A 25,251-nucleotide genomic window follows, 5' to 3' on the forward strand; every position below is an offset into this window, starting at 1 on the left:
CAATGAACATAAATAATCAGAGATGTCTTTATCAGCAACAGTTATTTTAATTTTTTCAAACAATATGGTATTAATGTCAGATTTAATTTTTATTTTTGGCGTTTACAGGCGTTTCATGGCTTTTGCTGATGGCAAAGTAAAGAATTATGATAAAACATCATAACATTTGGGACTTTTTTTGTAAATTGATAAGCACAGTATTTTTTCATCAGTAGTATACCTTTTGGTTTTGTTGGATGTTGAAATACTTGCATCTGCGTAAAAAGTTTGGCAGGCCTTGTCCATGTCCTTATGTCCTTAGTAAATTTGTAGAACAAAGGATTTTTGGACAGCTTCGCAGCATATTTTAATCTTGCTTTAAGATTTGTCCCTTTTTTCACAGTCTGGAAATTTCGGATCGCAAACTACAAATTTTCTTATCTGTTAAAGATTTTATGCCTTTTTTCGTACCTGTAAAACAGAAAAACAATGATTAGTCATACTAGCATTGTTCAATGAAAGAAAGATGAGCCGAAAATTTATATTTATTAACCATCCATATGGTTACAAACCTTTTATATAACTCACATTTAGGCATGGGTCTCTTTTCACAATGAAGGGGATACAGCCCCTCGGGTTGGCAGACTATCACATGTCTATATAGATATAGGATAAAATGCTAATTTCATAGAAAACCTAGTATCTAAGTCACTGCATTCAACCTTTCATTGCATTCCGTAGTTGACAATAATTATATTACCAATAAGTATTTCTAAAAATGTTAAGTCACCATAAACTTCATGAATAGTATTATAATTACATTTTATGGATAATTTAATGTTTTCCTTTACGTTTCTATTATTTTTATACATAAAATATTTTATGGATTACAGCCATATTTACGATTTGCAGATGGTTTATCATATGTGATACAGTAATCATGCTCCAGCATGGCAGCTTCAGCCTCATAACAGGTTGCATTGACTGAAATGAAAGAATATTGTTATCAATAATGACATTATTTAATGTTAAAAATATTACTCCCTTCAGAATAGTTATTAAAACATAGGTACTTAAAAATATATTTTCTACAGGTACTAGTAGTTGCCCACAGCTTCATTACAATAATTTATGACCCGTTTGTACCACATTTATGGTTCACCTTAAGTAAGTTTCATACAGACTCACGTAAGCCCTAAGACCACCTTAAACCAGTCCTGTCACATAATCCTTTCATAAGGTACGTCTACTAACTATAAACTACCTCTGTGCCTAATTTCAAGTTTGTAATAGTAAATAATGGTACATGTTTTAAAGGACTTAGAATCAGCATATTCTTTATATAAAAAGTATACATATTTTTTTTTTTTTATATAAATTACCTGTGAAAGAAGTTGAAGGCCCAGTAGATAAACTTTCAGAAACAGAGCTTATATTTGTTTCTTGCTGTGTAATAGCAGGAATCCTACCTGAAAAACAGTAACATTTATAAATGCAGGTTTTATTGTTGTTTTATAGTGGTATTCATTAATGTACAAACATACAGCAATATTTTTTTAAAGTTTATGGTACCACTTAGACATATTTCTTTTAATACATACACAGAGGCAATAAAAAATGTAACTTACTAGGTAAATGTACAGATGGAACTGCTAATGTATTTAACCGATGATTACGATTGTGGTCTTTATTTGTAAAATGAATGTCACAAAGTTTCCTCTTTCTACAATCTTCATAATCATGAGGTGTTTTCAATTTTCCACCAAAAATATGACCCAAGCCTTAAACCGCTCAAGACATTTGGCTGGATCTGGGAAAACATGGAATGGAACATCTGAAATTGAAATTTACATTTAGAAGTTGTTTGTTTACTGATACTGATTGAAATAGCGATATTATTATTTAGAAATATTTATTTTTTGATTTATTACTACTTAATATTTTTTTGGATGATACATCGATTGTTCAATATTGAAATTTAAATATGGACACTCGATATTTTGAAGTAAAACTTCTTAAGCTTGTCTTGGGGGGTAAACTGGGAAATAGTGATGAGAGTGTTACGAAAAGTGTGATCGGGCGAGGCAAACGGAAGTTAAGAGGGGCATATAAGTTAATGAAAGTAGAAAGAGAGAGACTTATGTTTTATAACGCTTCAATCGTGTAGTCTAAACCTTACCCGTTTTTTTAAGTAACTTTTTATTTTTTATTTTTTCTTGTCAATTATTTAAACTAGAACATCATCAACTTAATCTACTGAACTTTATTTACACTACATTATTTTTTTCCTCTTTTAGTTTATTTATTTACATACTAGCTTTTACCCGCGGCTTCACTCGAACTGAAGCCATTAAATAAGTAGAGAGATTTTATTTTTCGTAATTTTTTTTTTTTTAAATAAAAAGTAAGTATCTTATATTACCTCTTAGACCTCCAAGAATATATGTACAAATTTTCATGATGATAAGTAGTTTTTGCGTGAAGGCGTAACAGACAAATACATTCACATTTATAATATTAGTAGTAATTATCCTAAAACGAAATTTAATTTTCGTAGGCACTTCTCCACGCAGAGAAAAGGAAACAACTTCATCATTATGGGACAGACATGAAGATATGCTCTTGAAAAATTTGTCTAATGCCAATGAATTTTTTGTTAAAGATCAACCGAATATTTGAAGGTCTTTAAATACACTAAAATTTTGGATTGATAGCTGTATGCAAGTTATTTTACTCTTTGATTGATAGTAAACACATAGATCAAGTAAAAAAAGGTAGATAACGCACCTAGAACAGAAAACTGAAGCCACTTTTTTAAAGATGTGTGAGTGAGTGAAGTGTTGACACCTTTTAAAAAAAGTCCCTAAAATTTTTATTAAACAATTAATTTAATATAGGTAAAATGGGTATGTGAAAATAAAAACCTGTTTATAGTTTTAAATAAATTTACTAAAAATAAAACAAAAAATCGGTAGAATAATAAAAAAAATATATTCGTAAGATAATCGTATGAATGGACACTTCCTATCCCCTCTGTTTATCTCTTTTCAGTTTGCAGTCGGTTTTTTTTTAACTATTTTTCTTAAACCTAGAATCCTTTATGTTGTATAAGTTTTTTAAATTTTTGTCGCTTAGAACTCAGAGTCATCGTCATTGTTTGCATTTTAATAATATGATGTAGTCTTATGTTCAAATATTTTTCAATCACTAATCGTATTAAATTGACTTTATGCGCATGGCCAGCATAATCGTGGTCATTTTCTCAGTCTTACAGCCGCTACCCATTCACCTCTTATTAAAATATTCGTTGGAAACCTAAAACCATGAAATTTGATAGTAAAATATGGGTACCTAGTTTACTCAAAAATTGTAAAAAGTTAAAACATAAAACAAACGAGTTAATGATTCATAAATATATTTTGATTTTTTTATTTTAATTTATGTAACATAAAATAACACGAGAAAAAAAAAACAATAACTATGTCTACTTTTTACTTAATTATTTTTCTGATTGCGTACAATTTACTTACCCACATTTTTGGGGTATTGAAAAAAAGAACTACTGGCAACACTCCCGTCATTCTCCGTCATTTCGTGACATTGAAATTATAAGTTCCGAATAACCTCAATATTATTTTGGAATAACAATAAATTTAAAGTTTTATATGTACTTACGTGTGAAACGATATTCCTTCAGATTTTTTGTTTACTTTGGTATTGTTTTTGCACCATTTAATCACACAAGACGGCATTTTATAAGCAAAGTTACTGTATGAAGTCTCGTGACATACTAACGAAAATGAGCGTAGTTTGATGCATATGTGTGCGTGAGCGCGTGTATTTACTTGAAGGAGCCGAGTTTTGTGGCTTCACTAACAACAAAGGCCGCGCATTATCTACTTTTTTTTACTATATCTATGAGTAAACATCAAGCATAGATGAAGTAAAAAAAGGTAGATAATGCGCGGCCTTTGTTGTTAGTGAAGCCACAAAACTCGGCTCCTTCAAGTAAACACACGCGCTCACGCACACATATGCATCAAACTACGCTCATTTTCGTTAGTATCTCACGAGGCCTCGTACAGTAACTTTGCCTATAAAATGCCGTTCTTTTGTAATTAAATGGTGCAAAAACAATACCAAAGTGAACAAAAAGTCTGAAGTAATATCGTTTCACACGTAAATACATACAAAACTTTATATTTTTTGTTATTCCAAAATAATATTGAGGTTATTCGGAACTTATAATTTCTATGCCCCGAAATGACGTACCGAGGGAGTGTTACCAGTAATTTTTATTTCCATTAGCGCAAAATGCGGGTAAGTAAATTGTAGGCAATCATAGAAAAATAATCAAGTAGAAAGTGGACATCATTATTGTGTTTTTTTTTTATCGTGTGATTTTATTTTTTACCTAAATTGAAGTCAATATGAATTTTTAACTCGTTTTTGTCTGTAATTAAATTTGAAATTTGTGAATTAACTACACATATTTTACAACTAAATATCATGATTTTAGGTTTCCAACGAATATTTTAATAGGAGATAGATAGAATAGGTAGCTGCTGTGCGACTGAGCTGAAATGATCTACAACGACAGCCATCCTCATCTAGTGTGGTTTGTTCAAACCATTTTGATAAAGCTGACATGTACGGTACAAAACGTGGACTTCGCAGAGTACCATCACGTATATACTACTACTTACTACTAGGTATTTTAATGTTGAATTTTGTGTTCTAGGACCTACCGGATGAGTCTTAAATTAGTCGTTAACCAAGATTCAATCTTTGATACACCTAGGAAACATAAACTAAGAGAAAAGTTAAAAAAGCAGGATCTTTATTAAAAAAAAAAATGTAAAAAAATTAAATCATTACAGCAAAGAGTAAGACGTCTTTTAAACAGGAACTTGCCCTTCAGAGGAATCATCAATTACTTAAAAACGCAATTTTCATTGACACAGATTTATATAATTCATTAAATCAAAACATGGCTGCAATAGATTTATTTAACAATTTGAAGCAAAAAAGGAGTAAATATATTTAAAACTATAAACAGATTTTTATTTTCGCATACCCATTTTACCTATATTAAATTAATTGTGTTATTTAATAAAATTAAATTAATTAAATTTTCAGGGACTTTTTTTAAAAAGTGTCAACACTTCACTCACTCACACATATTTAAAAAAGTGGCTTCACTTTTTTGTTCTAAGTGCGTTATCTATTCTTTTTACTTGATCTATGACATCAAGTAAACATTTCACTCTTGTGCTATCATAGATAAAATATAAAAAAAGTGTGCTATCCGAAATAGCTGTCAAATATTTGATTCCTCTGCTACATCTATAGCACAGATTAGTATATATGTAGCTAGCTAATCTATAGCATCTGAACGAATTGCTTCTATAATCAATCTTTTAGTGTATAATAATCGTAATAACATATAAAACAAAGAATATTTTTTAAACTCTACTGAATTTATATATACATATTATTGGTACGCATTATTGTTTTATTAAAATTGAACAATAATTACTTCAAATCTTACATTTTGATACACTTTTAATTTAATTTGTTTAACAAATATACTGAATTATAAACTTTGTAAATTATTTTTGAGCCGACTTATGATGTTCTTTTAAAAACAAAGTCGATGAAATCAAATCTAAGAAATATCGATATATCGAAATTTCATTTTTATTAGTCTTTTCTGATTTCACAGACTTCGAACAATGACAACCAACTTTTTGGTTTCCCGCGTTTTTTTTAACTTTCTTGTTACAGTGTCTGCAAATTTTATGAAGACGAGATCTCTAAAGTAGTTTTATAATCATAGAGTGGTCAATTTCTATACTATATATTCCATATACATATCGTATTCTATAGTAATAAAATGGCTAGGTTGTGAAATAAATTGTGAATTAAAATCATTCCCGCCACCCGGGTCCGGAGGTTCGTTCATTCAATAAAGTAAAGATTTACATACACTTACCAAAAATAGAAGAAAAACAAACTAAATACAAAACAAATCTAATACTAAATAACAAAATATATACACTTTACACCTGTTCTAAACTATATTTAAAGTAATTGTAATAGTAGCAAGAAAAAACACAACCACGCGCTTTCAAGTTTCCCGCTCTCCCCCAGGCCCCATTTGATTTTGATTTAAATTATTATCTGTTGACATTTTATCGGAATCATAAAACAGATCGCACCACTTCGTATGAAAATTAGAGTACTATGGTATACACAGGTATAGAGACTAATCTTGGTAGGTTCATGAAGTTGGCACCCAGAATTATGAATTTATCGCTTTAGCTTGTAATATCCCACTACTGGGCATAGGCCTCTTTCCCCATGTAGGAGAAGGATCAGAGCTTAATCTACCTTCTTCTTCTTGTGCCTCTCCACTACTGGAGGTTGGCCGTCAGCTCAGCGAATTTTTCGCGGTCTCGTGCCAAGCGAAACAGCTCTTCCACGCTGGCGATCTTCATCCATTCGCGGATGTTGCGCAACCAGGACTTTTTTCTACTTCCAACGCGTCGCTTGCCCTCTACTTTGCCCATAATTATAATTTGGAGCAGCTGGTATCGCTCGTGTCTCAAGACGTGGCCCAAATACTCGGCTTTTCTCTTCTTGACGGTTTGCAGTAACATCCGGCTAGTGGCGACGTGCTGGAGTACTCTCACATTCGAAACTTTCTGTGTCCAGCCAATACGGAGCATTCTGCGGTAACACCACATCTCAAAAGCTTCTAGACGCTTCTGGGTGTCAGCTCTCAAGGTCCATGCCTCGCAACCGTATAACACTACTGGCCAGACACAGCAGTGGAGTATTCTTAGTCTGAGCTTTATGGATAGTTTGCGGCTGCACAAAACCTTCTCCATCCTTTAAGGCTTGCTCGGGCAATTTCAATCCGGGTCCGAATTTCTTGCCCACAATCCCATTCTTCATTTACCCAAGCACCAAGGTATTTGTACATACGCACCCGCTCTAGCTCTGCTTAATCCACCACGTTGCTCCAATGCGGGTTGGCGGATATATTCCCTACTATGAGTAACGATCACTATCAAGTGTACATGAAAACAACCGGGACTGGCGGCTTAACGTGGTCTTCGAGGCACGGTGGGGAGGCCCACAAGGACTGCACAAATACCCAGACCACGGCAAACACCTGTATGGCCAATACAAATGTTTGTCATGTGCGGGGATCGAACCCGCAACCGCCAGCGCACCAGATACAATCCATGGCTGTGACCGCTGCGCCAACGCGGCGTGACTTATTGGGTGTGTAATAAATCAAATAAAAATACTAAAGACTTGGCCTAAAGGTCCAAATACCAGGCCATAAACTCCAAAAAAAAAAAACTTATTGGGCGTATTTCACTAAATGTCCGCGCGTGGATTGGAGTAAAACGTTAATTCAATATGGATTCGCGTAGTGGAACGCATTGATTATTTCCCGATATTTTTTTTTTAATATAAATAATTTATTATTGAGTTATTATAGCTCATTCATTTTTTCGGGTGCCATCTGCGCGTGTCATGCGCAGTCGATATGTATAAATAAAAATATTTAATACTGCCATTTTTAAGCCAAAAGTGGATTTCATTTTTGGGTGCTGGCGTTGTAGCACCCAATTTTGATTTTGATTTTTCTCAAAAACGAGGACACACGCAAACAAATGTTACTGATCCTTTTTTTCATAAATTTTAACGCGCAAACGATTAAGTAAAACTAAATTATCATAAATTATAAATTCATAATTCTGGGTGCCAACTTCATGAACCTAATCTTGGTCCATACAAAGGGTCGTGAAGAAACTAGCGCCATCTGTAGTTTATAGTTAGAACTAAGCCTTTGTGATACCGATATACATATAGTTATGTATAGGTATATTTAATTTTTATTCTTTAATATTATGTCTATTTCAGGGATTGATAAATGAAATTTAGCTAATAATGTTTTTATTACTATGTACCTTAAGTAATTATCCTATGATATGATATGTAAAGATTGAACATGGTATGGTAGAATTTTGCAAAATTACCCATTTGTAGTGGCTAGAGGAGTTAGATAGAGATATATTTCGAGCATTACAATTGTGTTATAATTTTAGTAAACACTTATCAAAATTGGACGCGAAACTCCTTTTCGCTGATTTACATGTTCTTGCAAAGGTTTTCTTCCAACACATGGTAACTTTGGTTGTGATACTCGATTGAAACCTAAAAAAAATATCAAGGAATAACTGCATTAATAATTTTGCTCATATGCTTTAGTTTTGTAATTAGTTAAATAAAGCAACAGATGCCACTCATATATAATAATGTGGTCAACAGGTTTATAATGGTATGAAAGTCATTTAATTTGATTAAGTCTAGGAATTATAATAAATATGTTTACTATTAGTAATTATATTCTTATAATTTAGAAAGTAACATTACTTATTTGAAGAATAAACCTGGTAAATGTAATGTTGGAACTGCAATATTGCTTATTCTGCCATTGCGTCATACATATTTTTCTTCAAAGTGTATAGACACACTCGATGATACTTAAATATGTGTGCATTTTCAAGTTCCAAAATATCACCCCCAATCTAATATAACCACGTATTAAATCGTAATTTATCTTTTTCAGGGTTCGGAAATCCATGAAGAACTGCATGTATGTCTGAAATTAATTATGCAATTATTGATTTATATTTCTATCAGTTTCCTTTAGTAATAGTTAATTTAATTAAAAATATTGGAATTATAAAAAACATGTTTGACTGAAAGAGAAAAATGGAACATTATATTCGTCGAAACAAATTGGATTTTATATTAAAGATATACGAAAACTGAACATTTTGTTTTATAAAATATAGAAAAGTAATTGTGAATTGCGTTCAATACAAAGTCTCAAGATTCATGATTTGGCTACTAAAATGTGATATGGTGACATACCTCTGCTGTCCTTGCACCCAGGAATGCAGCAGTGCTTATCCGATGACATGATTCTTAAACTAAGGGTCTTTTATCTCAAACTTAGCTATATACTCCACTGGAGTCCTATCTCAATTTTGAAGACACAGCCACAAAAAATTACTTTCTGGTCACAAATATGAATTAGTCGGAGGAATATTAGCTCAACTCAATAACAAACGCATAACATAACACAGAAAGATCACGAAAATAACCAAAATATCGCAAAAATCCGGCGCAAGCGTCAGAAATTAGCAGACATTTGTAATTTGTAATTTTGTATTGTGTGAATTCAACTCAATACAAATTAGTTGCGATTGTGTTTAGCGCCATTTATTATAGGTATATGAATTATAGTGAACATTGCTTCCAAACTGCCATCTCTTATTTATAGTTGTCATTTTTCTTACGATTATAATCCAAAAATATTAATAAACGCATCTAAGTTTATTTTGTAGAGGGACGAAGTATATGTAATACTTTGTGATTTTGTATCATTGTATCTATTACCCCAGTTTTATGTACTACTAGCGACCCGCTCCGGCTTCGCACGGGTATAAAATATAATTATAGCCTATGCCATTCACTGAAAAAATGATTAAAATCGATCCAGTAGTTTTGATTTATTCATTACTTACTGCCCGTGACCCGCACGCGTTAACTTAGAGTAAAAGCCGGCCGGAACCGCCGCAAACGCTACGTACCGCGATTTTTAAATCTGTAATATCTTCGAAAATATTCATTTAAATCATTTGCTGTAAAGGGCCATATAGATCTATATTAAATAAAATATATATTTAAGGTATTTAATTGGATAAGGATTAATGCTGTATTGGTTAAAATCGCTTCGAAAATTAGCCATTATTTGTCGTAAAAAGTAAATGACAAAAAAATGTTATTGTGGGATATCCATAAGAGATAGGTATATACCATCGCGGAGTTTTCTGTAGACCTTTTCATTGTGTACAATACTTAGTACATTATTTTGATAAATCTCGTAGGGTTCAGCCTGCGTTTGCAATTTAAGCGAAAAAAAAAATAATTATTTACGACATAACATTAGAAAACTCAAAAATAACAGTATTTCTCCACTATTTAATGGATGTTATTATACATATAAACCTTCCTCTTGAATCAATCTATCTATTAAAAAGAACCGCATCAAAATCCGTTGCGTAGTTTTAAAGAATTAAGCGTACATACATGTGCAGGGACAGAGAAAGCGACTTTGTTTTATACTATGTAGTGATGATTAATCGCCCTGATGGTAACTGTCCATCCCCACCTTTATCTGTGCTTTATATATTCTTTGGGGCTAGAATGCGACACTATTGCTACAACGTAACTACTTCATTTTGGTAACATGTTAATAATATTAACTGGATCCTGAATCTATAATAATCAATATTATAATCAGCTAGAAATACATAGGAGAAATCCCCGTTTTAGGGTAAGTTTTAATATCACACCTGTTCGCTTTAAAACCATGTTATTTTTATGAATGCTTTGTTTAGCCATTCTGTACAGCATATGTTAGTTTTAAATAATATTCACATAATAATTGTTAAGCTATCATTTAGAATATTTAGCTTAATGTTTCGTAATTTAAACAGTTAATATATTTATTTTTTGCATACCTTCAACTTTAAAATAAAAAAAAATCTTTGTTTCGTAATTAGAAACGTTAGTTATAAGATTTATTAAGTAATGTTTGGTGGAATTGTTTTATTTTTATTTTATTTTAATTCTAATTATTTTATGTTCTGTCACCCTACCACGACAATTCCGCTACCACGGTAGGTGGCGGGAGCTCCTCTTGGGGCGTACGTTGACTCCAGACTTGTAATATGGATAGTGGACTAAGGCGGAGGTTGTAAATTCCAGGGACCATGCTCCGCAATTGACAATACGAGCCTGGAGTGTCCACGTCACGTAGAATACTCTTTCGTTTTCTCCGAGGACTACACGGCTGCTGCTTTCACCCATCTGGACGCGGAGTCCCTCGCCCTTGTTCCACGGATGTACCAAGGGAGTAGTCCCACAATTCCTAAGTGGCAGAATCATAAGTAGGCTCTATACGACGTCTCTTTATAAATTTTTCTCGCATACCGGCTTAAACTATTATTGTACGTAATTGTAATAAAATTAATAAATTTAACACCGGTTTATTATTTACCTAATAACGGCAGGTGTTACAATGTTTGGACTATACTAATGTTAATCTTGTACAACTGCAACATCATGTTCTTACAAATAAACAATTATTATTATTATTGAATTATACTTTCATGCTTTATCCATCCTTAGTCATTTTTTTTAGAATCGCTTGCAGTTGCATTAGACTGTTCAAACTTAAGGAGTGGTATTTAGAACTGATTTTTCATTAGTTGTACAAAGATGTTCATTTCCTTTCAAGTCAGATTGATCCAACTGTTTCATTATGGAGCTTATTATAGTTATCTGTTTTAATATTTTTTAAGTCACTAAATAACCGTTCTACTGCAGCATTGGACAAAAGCAGTGACATAAAATAGTTTACTACAATGATAACTGTGTTTGCAGGTAAACGAAGAAAAACCGACTTCAATTATATCGACAAGTACTACAACGTAGGTAGACGAAAAAATAGTCAAGTAAATACGCATTATCAAAGATTACTCCAAAAGTTGTAATCAGATCTCGACGAAATTTATATATGACCATATGATAAACATCAGCTTTCGATTAAACTAAAAATCATCAAAATCGGTACACCCAGTAAAAAGTTATGCATATTTTCGAGAGATTCCCTCGATTTCTCTGGGATCCCATCATCATTTCCAACAAAAAAAAAGAATTATCAAAATCGGTTCATAAACGACGGAGTTATCCCCGAACATACATAAAAAATATATATTTATAAAAAAATATATAGGTCGAATTGAGTAACCTCTTCATTTTATTGATGTCGGTTAAAAATTGGCAGCTGAATAAATTTTCGTCTGCCCTCAACTTTCTTTTCAAACATTTTGTTTCCAATAGCCTACGTGGCCATGTAATTGTTAGAATCTATATCTGCAAGGAGACTTTGATTTCTCTATTTCTTGTGTAATTTTGTAAAATGCACAGTAATCTGTGAAGCAATGTATTTTTATGCGATTGCGTACAACGATGTAAGTATCAAATCAGTGGCATTTTGCAGATGGTTGAGGCACTATATGTCTGTGGGTTGAGGAGTCCCTGTGTTGCAATATAAAGTCATTTTGGAGCTATGTTCAAGATAAAAAAATGTAGCAATTCCTAGCACCGTGAATTATAGTTTATGAGGCATCTAGCAGAAAAGAAATATGCGAATTGTTTGCGAAATACTGCATTTCTGTTTACTCTAATAACTCGGCCGTTTGCACTCGACATTCAGACTTTTTAAACTATGCAGCACCTAATGTTTATTATTTATTATTTATTATTATTACTTTAGCACTGCAATTTACCTTGTTCTTGCTGTTTTTGTAATTCTGCTTGTAGACTTTTTTTCCTAGGACATATCTCGGGAAGTCTTCGTTAATGTTGTAAGTATGTACTAAGTTCCCTTTAAATCTTTTTTGTTTCTTATGATTTCCAAACTTTTCCCCATTGTAAGAAAATGAATTACAATTACATCGTTACCTTAGAGTGATAATATATATTATGATGATCATTCTATTTATTGGCGAATTATTACCATAACGTAAATGTCTCAAATCCCAGAGTTTACAAATTGTAATGAATATTATTATTTGTCAATAAAAAACATCAGTTTCGGTTTTTTTTTTATTTTTCAAAAAAATAATTTCATACTAACAACAATCATATACATATATCAAGGCTGCTCAACGCCAGGCCCGAGCAAGCTAAATCTGATATGTCTACCAAATTGCGTTACGGTTTTTAAGAAGTTTTTGTTCAATATGTGTATGTGTAAAGGTTTTCTCAGACGTTAATTATATAAAAAATAAATACCGCACATCATTTGACCTAATGTCAAAATTATTCAAACTTCAAAGAGCAAACCTGGAGCAAAGCAATGACAGAAATAACAACGACTTAGGAATTGGATTTGAGAAAATACCTACGTAAGTACTACTAGTAGGTACAAGATCAATTTTGTTTGGTTATTTAGCATAATACGCTCTGCTTTTTAACAAATAATATTACCTGATAAAAATAAAACAATTATTTCTACGTGTTAAATGAGTGATTAAAATAGGAATCGTCGGTGTCGTTAAAGAGGTTGTGCAGCCTTGATATGCTTTATATTAAACTGGGATGTCACAAAAAATATTTTGGACCCCTCTCCACTCCTTGTCACACTTCGTAAACTCCTAGTGCCTCGTAAGGTGTGACGAAATTTTTGAATATTTCTCATTCATCGCCTTACGTAGAGCATCCTCGACCGCCGCGATCTTTGCCCCCAAAGCATTGAGCCTCGCAGCGAATAGCTCGTTTCGATCTGCCTGTAGAGCCTCGTTTACTTGGACTGCAGAGTACGAAGCTTTCCTTTTATTTGCCTGGAGTGGCGCGTTCGTTCCTGATACTCGAGCAGTATCTTCATTTACATCAGTCACATGCTCAGAGTGACCAGCTCTCTCCTCGGACTGCACTGACTCCATATTCCTATCTGCTTCGTGTCCTTCAAGGGGTACGACTCTGAAAATTAAATGAGTAGTGTTAAGATTTGTATTTGATGTTTTTTGGTCACGATTCATTCTGTAACATCCGCTGACGGACAAGGCCTCTTTCTCCATGTAGGAGAAGGGTTGTAGCTCAATCCACCACGTTGCTCCAATGTGGGTTATATTCCCTACTGTGAGTAACAATCACTGTCAGGTATTTATAATACAACCACGACCGGCAGCTTAACATGCTCTCCGAGGTATGGTGGGGAACCCACAAGGACAAGGACAGACATCTAAACCAGACAGACAAATATTGGTCCTGAGCGAGAATCGAAACCCCAGACCGCCTGAGTTGTTGTGTTGACTAGTTGTTGTATTTATTTATTCTGTAAACCGAATATTTTCAATTTTCATCAGTTTGGTTACACTTTGTTCATACCATTTTAAGAGTAATTTTATCTAACATAACAATTAAATTCCTTTTCAAATGTTATCAAATGATATAAATTTAATAATTTTAATAAAGTAGATCGTTCACATATAACAAGCTTCTAAATTTAATCATTAACAACCTGAGGTCATTGTGTTAATAACAAATCATTTTCATTATTTTAATTCCTAGAAATTAAATAATACAGGATTATCTATTCTACCATAAACTAAACTTATTTTTGCTTTTCTTATACACAATAATAACTTGTCACCTCACCGAGTGCTACCTGCAGTTTTATTTTATTACCTACCCTGAGTTGAATTTTACTATCTTATAAACCTTTAATTCTATAACTCAATTGTCATCTTTATAATATTTATAACAGGTTCAGAACTTAGTGCCACAGTCTATGTACAACCACTAGAGAATGTGTTGGCTCTAATGGCTGCAGGTGTGGTATTTGCCGTACTTGTCTAGGACACACTCTTGTATGTTGTGCTCTGAAACTGTGTACTTGTGTATTGTGTGTTTTCAGACCCTGACACGGGATTGGCGTCCATGTAACTAGGGGACCATCGAGTGTGAAACTTTTATTTCAGTGACAACTGTAGTGTAGAGCCGAAGACCATATATATAAGATAATAATATTATGATCTGTCACTACCCACTCTTTTCACTGTGCTGCAGAGTACATGCAAAATCGTTGGTTATGGTTGTTATTACAAGAAACTAATAGCAGTTGTTACTCATAGTGCTCAGCTTACCCACTGACCCACAGTGAAGCAGCCGGGTGGCTCGAGATAGTTAATACACTCTGCTATATGGAGTCTGTTATCTTTATCCCCAAGTGGACGAATTTACAGGCCGATTTGGTCCAGTTAATACTGAATAATATTGAGATTATTAAATTAATTTGTTACATTATGATGTGTTTTATTAGATTCCAAATCATAATTTCCCTCAGTAAGAATAAACAAACATTTTAGTGAAGCAAGTCTGCTATATTTCTGTGAATATCACCTTTTTCCTTGGATAGGTGTACCATACCTACCACCCACGTGTCTCCTCCATCCCTAAACTAATCACTGAGGAGCTGGGTTCAGAGTCATTGCAGCTATTTACTAATGTGGGTTTTGCTTAATTATGTGAACTGAAATATATGAAAAAGGTCTCATTTTTAAATAATTTTGCAACATCCTTACTCTATGACATCGCCAGGAGCCAGCACGGCAAGTGGTTCGAACGACCGCAACAGGTTCCCATTGGCGCGCAGACAAAAATTCCCGGGCAAAGCAAACATCGTTTTTATCCGATATTTCAGGTAGAACACCCGTTGTTTCCTCGCGCCAGTCAGGTAACAATAGACGGAAGCACCGTTAAATCTTCGATACCGACTTAAATTTACTCTAAATACTGGAGATCTATCCATGGCTTGTTTAGTGTTCTTCAAATAAGTTAATATGCAGCTAACGTCGAGAGACTCTCCGGGAGACTGTCAAGGCTTTCTCGTATCAAGTTTTCTGATCATGCGCGATGAGATGTTTTCTAGATAGTTCTTTCTCGGCAACTTCTCGTCGTATACTACGGGCTTAGTGCGGATATGCTTGTGTAAATTTTTTGATTTTTACCCACAATATGTTGATAGTTTCTCAAGTGACAGTGTGTTTTCAACGAGAAAATTAATATTCTTTAAACTTAAATAAATGTACCAATATAATATTATAATATTTTATAAATTAAATGCGAATATTTTAGTAATGTACGATGTGCAAGTTTTATTGAAATATATTTGAATGTACATAAATAAATGAAGTGCATCCACGACATAGAAAAAAAATGAAAGTTTTAAATAGACATGGCAAGCGAAAAATTAAGCGGATTTACTTTTTTTTATACCACTAGGTCGACAAACAAGCGTACGGCTCACCTGATAGTAAGAGATTGCCGTAGCTTATAGACATCTGCAACACCAGAAGCATCGCAAGCGCGTTGCCGACCCAATCCCCAATTCCTCCAGGAGCTCTGGTCACCTTACTCACCAACAGGAACACAATACTGCTTGAAAACAGTATTATTTAGCTGTGATCTTCTGTCGAGGTACTACTCCAGTCGGGCTGCTCCATATTTTGAGCAGGAAATTCCTGCTGTGTACTCAGTACTTGACATTCGCCTTGAAACATTGAAACATTGCGTGGAGTCAATCGTCGTACTCCTCAGTGATTAGTATGCCTTACTTTGCAATTTGTCAATTAATGCAAAATGATAGCAGAAAAATTTTTGTTAAGACTGGAGGTATTTCTTATGACCGATCACACATCTATAATATAAAAATGAGTCGCTGAATGTGTTGCTAAGCGCAAAACTCGAGAACGGTTGGACCGATTTCGCTAATTCTTTTTTTAAAATGTTCCTTGAAGTACGAGAATGGTTCTTACGGAGAGAAAAATTCTAAAAAAAAATAATTTTAAATTTCCTGAAAAAGTCTAAAAACAACACTTTTCTATACTCCCATACAAAAGATTTGTGATAATACTTAAAAGTCACTGTTAGGCGATACGAAGTTCGCCGGGTCAGCTAGTATATATATAAATCTAGTGTCACAATGTTAGTTGCCAATCTCCTTCGAAACGGCTGGACCGATTTTTATGAAATTTTGTGTGCATATCGGGTTAGTCTGAGAATCGGCCAACATCTATTTTTCATACCCCTAAGTTACAAGGGGGGGATTAAGTACACCATTTTTTCTATTTTTTTTACCGCTGGAAATTACGGATAAACCCCGCAGGCGACGGGAGTGTGAGGCTCCCGGCGGAAGGTGCAATGCCAGACTACCCACTAAAATCCACCGGTGCCCTCATCTTCGTTGTGGGACGCCACGGGATCGCTAACGCACGCAACCGTGACAGGGATTAAGTACACCCTAAAAACCCGTAGAATAATATGACAAGTAGTTACCTAACGAGTGCAATATTTGACTCGGGGTTCAGGTTGTATGAAGAATAAAATGATAATGGATATCAAAGCCTAAAATGATGACTTATTTTGGTTATTATTTTATTTCTTGAATACTATCTAGTTATAATTACGACTCGTCCATCCTCCTTAGATTAAGATACGTAGAATAAGATACATAAAATAAGATTCATAGTTTATGCAAGAGACATCCGCTGGGCCGAGACTTTAAAAGTTAAGTTAGAGACATTAAAGTTTCCAAATCGGTTACATGTCTTTTATTTTTTTATTTATTTAAATTAAGTTAGTAGTCAATTAGTATAAATAGTACTTAAAACGTTCTGAAACTAAAAGTATCTGTATTATATTTATTGGAACGAAGTTCCTTAGGCAGGCTTGACATTTGGCTGGGCGACCGAACAGAAAAAAAATGTGATACTAAAACCGTACGAAAAATATATAACGGAAGTGATGTAATATCAGTCACACCACTGTTTAATATGACGTTTGTAAAACTAAAATATTACTAGTAAACTTTTTTTTTAAATTATTTATGTAATTTTATACTGTCGACAAAAATAAATAAAGACACATGTTTTTTTATTTCACTTAATAGTTTGAATCATTATTATTATTATTATTATTTTGTTTGATTTGTTTTATTTTACGGTATGTGTTATTTTCTATAATACTAAATTTCCTAAATACTTATATGTACTTAATTAAATTAAAAACCAATCAACAAAATTAAAAAAAAAAATTAGGAACTAGAAAATATATATAAAATACGACGTTTTTTTTTTCAAATTGTGTTGCTTCTGTACTATCCGAAGGAACTCAACCGGGACCGAAGGCTTAACGTGCTCTCCGAGGCACGTTGGGACCCACAAGGACTGCACAAACACCCAGACCACTGTATAGCCAATACAAATGTTTGTCATGTGCGGGGATCGAACCCGCAACCGCCAGCGCAACAGGTACAATCCATGGCTGTAACCGTTGCGCCAACGCGGCATCTAATAAAATATATCTAATATATATATATAGACAGGTATATACAACCAAACCGACGGAAAAAAACCGACTTCAATTACATCGACAAGTAATACAACGTAGGTAGACGAAAAAATAGTCAATAAATACGCATTATCAAAGATTACTCCAAAAGTTGTAATCAGATCTCGACGAAATTTAAATGTGACCATATGATAACATCGGCTTTCGATTAAATTAAAAACCATCAAAATCGGTACACCCAGTAAATGCGGATTTTCAAGGGTTTCCTTCGATTTCTCTGGGACCCCATCATCAGATCCTGGTTTCCTTATCATGGTACCACACTTAGGATATCTCCTTTCCAACAAAAAAAAAAAAAAAAAAAAATAAATAATATAAATATCAAAATCGGTTCATAAGCGACAAAGTTATCTCCGACAATACATTAAAAAAATATTATATATTTATATATACGGTCGAATTGTGTAACCTCCTCCTTTTTATTTGAAGTCGGATAAAAACACGTTTGTACGAGTATCTTCTATTCTATTTCATAAATTGTATGAACGCGATAATACATTGCACAATTCGTGATTAAATCAGTTTGTAACACCATATAATTCCTATTTTCGTGATGCATGAAAATAGGTGAAATATGAGGCGAAATGTTCATAATATATCGTACGATTTTACGCAAAAGCAACGATACTTCCATGGTTGATGTTAAAGCCTACTCTAGAGAAGCTTCTTCTTTATATATGTATAATCTGAATGGGTCCAACGTTTTCCATGAAATTTAATGTGCGGGGGTGATAAATTGATCTAGCTAAAATTGATTTTTAGAAAATACCCTTTTAACCGTATTTTCAGGCAATAAAAAATTTTAAGGTTATAATAGTTAGTAAGGTGGGAAAATCGTGCGGTCCCAAACCTAGAAAACCCCAATTCGACACTAGATTTCTTTACTTCCCTAGTGCGATTATATTTTTAACCGACTTTCAAAAAAGGAGGAGGTTCTCAATTCGACTGATTTTTTTTTTTTTTTTTTTTTATGTATGTTACATCAGAACTTTTGACTGGGTGGAGCGATTTCGACAAATTTTCTTTTAATCGAAAGGTGGTGTGTGCCAATTGGTCCCATTTAAATTTATTCGAGATCTAACAACTACTTTTCGAGCGTGTGTTGATGCGTGATGAAAATGCGTTTTTACTTGACGCTTTTTTCGTCGACCTACGTTGTATTATACCACATAACTTTCTACTGGACGTACCGATTTTGATAATTCTTTTTTTGTTGGAAAGAAGATATCCCTAGTTTCGTACCATGATAAGAAAACCAGGATCTGATATGATAGGATCCCAGAGAAATCGAGGGAAACTCTTAAAAATCCGCAATAACTTTTTACTGGGTGTACCGATTTTGATAATTCTTTTTTTGTTGGAAAGAAGATATCCCTAGTTTGGTACCATGATAAGGAAACCGGGATCTGATGATGGGATCCCAGCGAAATCGAGAGAACTTCTTGAAAATCCGCAATAACTTTTTACTAGGTGTACCGATTTTAATAATTTTTAATTTAATCGAAAGCTGATGTTTGTCATGTGGTCACATATAAATTTTATTGAGACCTGATAACTACTTTTTGAGTAACCTTTGATAACGCGTAGTTACTTGACTATTTTTTCGTCGATCTACGTTGTACTACTCGTCGATGTAATTGAAGTTGGTTTTTTTTTCGTTTGCGAGCAAACACGATTATTTCCATTTTTATTCATGTGCAACTTTTGTGAGAAAAACAATTTTTTGAAGCCCGCATGAGCAACGCATTACGCAACGCAAAAGTTTATATTTTTTATAATTGTCCGTATTTATGCAAAAAGGAGCCACCAGCAAAAACGAACTTCTGAGATTATGGGGCAAAGGATTTACAAAAACATGTGCAGCTCTGTTAGATGAAGCAAAATTAATATATATTTTATTTAAATTCATGGATAAATTACTAATTAAAGTATGTGTATACCAATTTGGTCTGAATATTCTTAAACTTTCTAGATAATTAAGAAAATCTGCAAGTGGTTCCTTTTAACATGTACTGGTTGATAGCTTTTCTCATATGCAAAAAAGAAGCACACCACAGGGATTTACTGAAACAAATGAAACAATGTATTTATAATATCGTAATATTGCTTTAATTACCAAAAATTATATTAAATTATACATATAGATACGTTTATTCGACGTTAACATAAAATTCGATTTTGAAATCCACCGTATCTAGTTCATGTATGTCGTTTTCTATTGTATTATCACTAATGACCATTGTAAAAGCACTTTGCATCGTGAGTAATGAGATGTAATTCATTTCAGCCTATCACAGTCCACTGCTGGACATAGGCCTCCACAAGTTTGCGCCAAATATGGCGTGAACTCATGTGTATTGTCCATAGTCACCACGCTGGGCAGGCGGGTTGGTGATCGCAGAGGTGGCTTTGTCGCACCGAAGATGCTGCTGCCCGTTTTCGGCCTGGGTATTTCAAAACCAGCAGTTGAATGGTTATCTCGCCTTCGCTCGGCCTATTATGTTCCAAGGTGGTAGGGGAACTGTGTTATTCCTTAGTCGCCTCTTACGACACCCACGGGAAGAGATGGGGTGGCTATATTCTTTACTGCCGTAGCCACACAACAGAATGAGATTTAATATGGATTGAATATCTGCTAGTTTCGTTGGTGATACTGGCTTTCCTAACGGCCACAGGAGAACTAAATATTCCGTCAAGATAACAGCTGGTATGCCGCAAACAGCGGTTCGGTGCTAGAAAGGTGATGGCGGATCCAAATTGTGCAGTTTTTTTATACTTTATTATACCTCACAAATATATTACAAACAAAGCTTAAAGATAGTTACGAACAATGAAGAACAATGGGAGGACTTATGGCATTAGTCCCAGACAACCCATTTATTCATTTATTTATTTATACTTTATTGTATTAATTTTTAAGAGTTTCGACCAACACCTTAAGAAACTCTCTCTTGACTGTTGGATCAAGGGTCGGATTCAAAAGGCAGTGTTGCTTGAAACGGCCCTCACTGTGAGTAGATTCCTCAGCCTAGAACCTTAACTACCGGCGACCTGGGCCTCAACCTGCAACCGAAGGACTACTATTTTTATATTTTTAAATATTTTTATTTGTCTTTTTTTTTTAATATATTTTAAAATGTAATAATAAGGATATATGTTGAATAAAAGTCATAATAGACAAATATATATACATAATAAACTCTGTTAAAAAAAGAGTAAACAAAAACTCGTTCATGTCGTCTCCAGTTTAAATTAGTGACTTTCTTGTAGTTCTTGAGCACACTCCGAAATATATCCTGTAAAATACCGACAGACAGGCAACCCTGCACTGATACCATCCTAGAAATGACTGCAGTACTCCATGCACGAACTTGTGCTTGATACAGAATAAGAAGCTGTTGCGGTGTAAACTATTGCCTGACTTTGTTGAGGGTACCAAGTTTCTTACCAGCAGTTTTTCCTTGGATTTTATGATTATCCGAAGTTCAGATTAGACGAGACATATATGCGTAGAAGATCAATATTATCGGTGATCGGTACAGATACAGCTCGGAAAGTCAGAGCTAATGAGAATGGACTCCGTTTAGCGGTAAAAAGACAAGCTAGCGTTTTGGAAGCATTAAATTTGACTAGGTTGGCATCACCCCAATCGGATTACTCTTTCAAAGCCAAATTTATGCGTTCGACCAGAGCCTCTCTGTGCTCAAGAGTTTCAGCCCCACTAGCCCACTAACATGGGGATTGGATATGTATCTCTTCGTAACTGTGCACAGTGTCTGTTTGTAATATTAAAATGATCGCTTTTTACTAAATGCATATGGATGTTTACGCGGTACATATACCAAGATAGCATTTTTTTATAATTTTTATCTGTCTGTCTGTGTCTGTTTGTTTCGGCTAATCTCTGAAACGACTGAACCGATTTTGACGGAATTTTCATTGGCAGATAGCTGATGTAACAATGAGTAACTTAAGCTACTTTTATTTTAGAAATTTATTTATTTTATAACTGCGAACTGAACAAAACCTTTTTTGTTAAATTCCACGTGGACGTGATTGCGGGCACCGCTAGTATGCAAAATAGAATCACATACTGTGGTTCTACTGTTTTACAATATTTATTTATACACAATAGAAACGAATGCTTGTGGTTCCATTTTGCAAAAAAAAGACAATTAAATTGTATATTTAATTTACGCATAACCATACCACAGAAGCTTGGTTCCATTTGGTCTATTAAAAATAATTGTTATTAATAGAAAATATGAATATTGTATAATGGTACCAAGTGTGTGTGTGTGTGGATCTGTTTTGTATTAAATTACATGACAGTAATATCGTTTCTTTGTTTGAACAAAAGTGTCCCATGCTACCGTGGTACGGTTTTGCTTTTTATGTAATGTTCATTATTGCTGGTGGTTCCATTTTGCTTTTAGTATACCATGTTTCCAAGGGGAAAATCACGTGGTTCTCTGTTGTATAATAATTTAGACCACTTTTAAATGAATATTCTTAATAATAATTGTGTTTGCAGGCAAACGAAGAAAAACCGCCTTCAATTATATCGACAAGTAATACAACGTAGGTAGACGAAAAAATTGTCGAGTAAATACGCATTATCAAAGATTACTCCAAAAGTTGTAATCAAATCTCAATGAAATTTAAATGTGACCACATGATAAACATCGGCTTTCGATTAAATTAAACATCATCAAAATCGGTACACCCAGTAGAAAGTTATGCGGTTTTTCGAAGATTAGCTGGAACAAACAGACAGACAGGCAAACTTTTATTAAAAAAACAGCCAGGAAATTGATGATTAAAAAAGAAACAAAAAACCCGCCTGCGTGAAGAACAACTAATAGAAAATCAACAATAGAAACCCGAAGTTGATCGTCGCCTAGGAGGCGAGTTTGGCATGGCATAGGCGTGGGAAAGAGCAAAGTCCACATTTTTTAAACTTTAATATTGTATTTCTTTATTAGTATTACGGTAATAATAATCATGATATACCTTTTTAAAATCCTTGTATTGTGCCCTTCAATTTGATACCCATATTGTAGTATTCGAGAAAAAAAATTTTTTATTCATTAACTACAATGGCTTCGCGCAGCCGCCATGTTTGATTTTTTTTAATGTTACCTATCTAAGAACACTTGGGCAGCTAAGACGAACCTAACGATACCTCAATTATGTAAATCCGTTCAGTGGTTCTGGAAATATGAGGTAGTAAAGAATACCTATTACATACAAACATACATACATACATACAAGATACGCGCGAAAAACATAACCCTTCCTTGGCAGTCGGGTAAAAAAAAATGTTATTCTGTTATATGTACCGTGTATACATACACATATATTTAGTAAAAAGCGGTTATTTTAATATTAGAAATAGACACTCCTATTTTAGTTATTTGCATAGATCAGCATAAATCAATGTCTCGACTGATATTTTGTGATCGGTGGAAATTAACCTGCCAAGCGTAAGGTATTGCTTGGGCGTGTGATTATAATGTGAGAAAGTTGACGAATTTTAATAAGATCGTCTCGTGGCGTACCTTCGTTCCTTCGGGGAAGATGATTATTTCTAGCTCGGCAGGGAAAAAACGTTCCTGCCAGGGGTCATTCACTTAAGCTACTTTTATTTTAATTTTTTTTTATATCTGCGAATTGAACAATACTTATTTTGTTAAATTCCACGCGGGCGAAGTCGCGGGCACAGCTAGTCAGTAGGTAAATAAAAACAGACTGTGATAATTGTGTTCAACATCCAGTAAACATGTTACATATTGATGGCACCAGGTTGTTTGTTACTCACACAACGAATACAAGGTGTATTGACAATATAGGCAGCTGCACTGTTGGAGACAAAAGTGCTAAGGCGAATGCTCCGCAGACCTCTGCGTTTGACCGCGAAATTCAAAATATATTATAAATATATCCTAGTATAAGTTTGTCAGTAAATGAATAATTGTAACGCGTTATAATAATTTGTTTATAACTCTCAAAAATCGGTTAAATTATTTTGTTTGGAAAGATATGAAAAGAAACTAAATATCATTGTTCTCGTCTTTTCGTCGTCGGCTGAGGTGGAGAGACACTCAAAAATAAAATGGTCAGTAAAATGGTCAAAAAAGTTAAAACTTTCGTTCGCGATTGTACTTTAGGGCACGACAAGCGTGTGCGCGGGTGGAGGGATGCAAAGCGACTGAGCGCATGCGTTATTGCGTTGCTAAAGGGGGTGATAGACGTGCGAACTTAAAGGGCGCGGTTTTTAAGACCGCGTACTTACTCGGCTCGACGTCGGCGACAGACGTGAAGCTTACTCATTCTGTTGCGATGTTGTCGACAGAAGAAGCTTTGTGTTATTTAAGAATTGTATCGTATTACATTTTAAAAACCAAAAAAAAAACGAAGTTCTGAAATAATTCATTTTGAGTAATTTCTCAATCAAAAGTAACAAAAATTACAAATACCTACACTTCAAGCGTTGCGCGTCCACGAACTGGCGTTACATAATTGTGTTCGCTCGCAAACGAAAAAAAAAACCGACTTCAATTACATCGACCAGTAACACACCGTAGGTAGACAAAAAAACAGTCAAGTAAATACGCATTTTTAGATATAACCCAAAAACTACTTGTTAGATCACACACACGTCTATCACCGCCCTTAAGGTTACGCGCCGCGCCCGGGTCCCCACTTCGATTGAGACCCGAAAATTTGTTATTTTTGTTCAACTTATGCGCTACCTATTATAACTTGTTTTTAAGTGTGCCGTGCGTTTGTGTGTGTCTGTGTGTGGGGGAGGGGGGGGGGGGGGTCACGTAAATACGGCAATTCGTAGTTTTAATCAGTGTGACAGAGACGCGACAGTCGTTGTCATGACAACACGCTACCTTATCGCTCTCCTGTGGGATCAATAACACTTGACAAGATTTTGTATTATTTTTAATTGAAAACGTAGGGGATTGAAGTGTAATAAATTGGCCATGATTTTTGTTAAAAATCCTCACATAGATTTTTAACATTTTGACTTCCGAGACCACGCACCGCGGTGTTTTGAAAAGCACTATTAGAAACCTTTTAATTGTATAAATTTATAAATGGTCGGATATGCTTTTTTAAAATAGAACTAACAAGCTGACCCGGCTTCGTTCCTTCTGGTTTTCTTTAGACAATACTTATGACGATTTT

The 25,251-nt window shown here is 34.2% G+C and overlaps 2 long non-coding RNA genes across 2 annotated transcripts; one reads left to right on the forward strand and one right to left on the reverse strand.

Annotated features, from left to right (window-relative positions):
* Positions 1-506: 506 nt before the first annotated feature.
* LOC123668956 lies at positions 507-1,782 on the reverse strand. Its single transcript, XR_006745646.1, has 3 exons — positions 1,608-1,782; positions 1,362-1,448; positions 507-963 (listed from the first exon to the last, which is right to left on the reverse strand). It is a non-coding gene; the product is annotated as an uncharacterized LOC123668956 (long non-coding RNA).
* A 10,991-nt stretch (positions 1,783-12,773) lies between these two features.
* Positions 12,774-14,946, forward strand: LOC123668683. The gene is made up of 2 exons (XR_006745620.1): positions 12,774-13,046; positions 14,558-14,946. It is a non-coding gene; the product is annotated as an uncharacterized LOC123668683 (long non-coding RNA).
* Positions 14,947-25,251: the final 10,305 nt, after the last annotated feature.

The sequence above is a fragment of the Melitaea cinxia genome, chromosome Z (genome assembly GCF_905220565.1).
Source record: "Melitaea cinxia chromosome Z, ilMelCinx1.1, whole genome shotgun sequence".
Lineage (NCBI taxonomy): Eukaryota > Metazoa > Arthropoda > Insecta > Lepidoptera > Nymphalidae > Melitaea > Melitaea cinxia.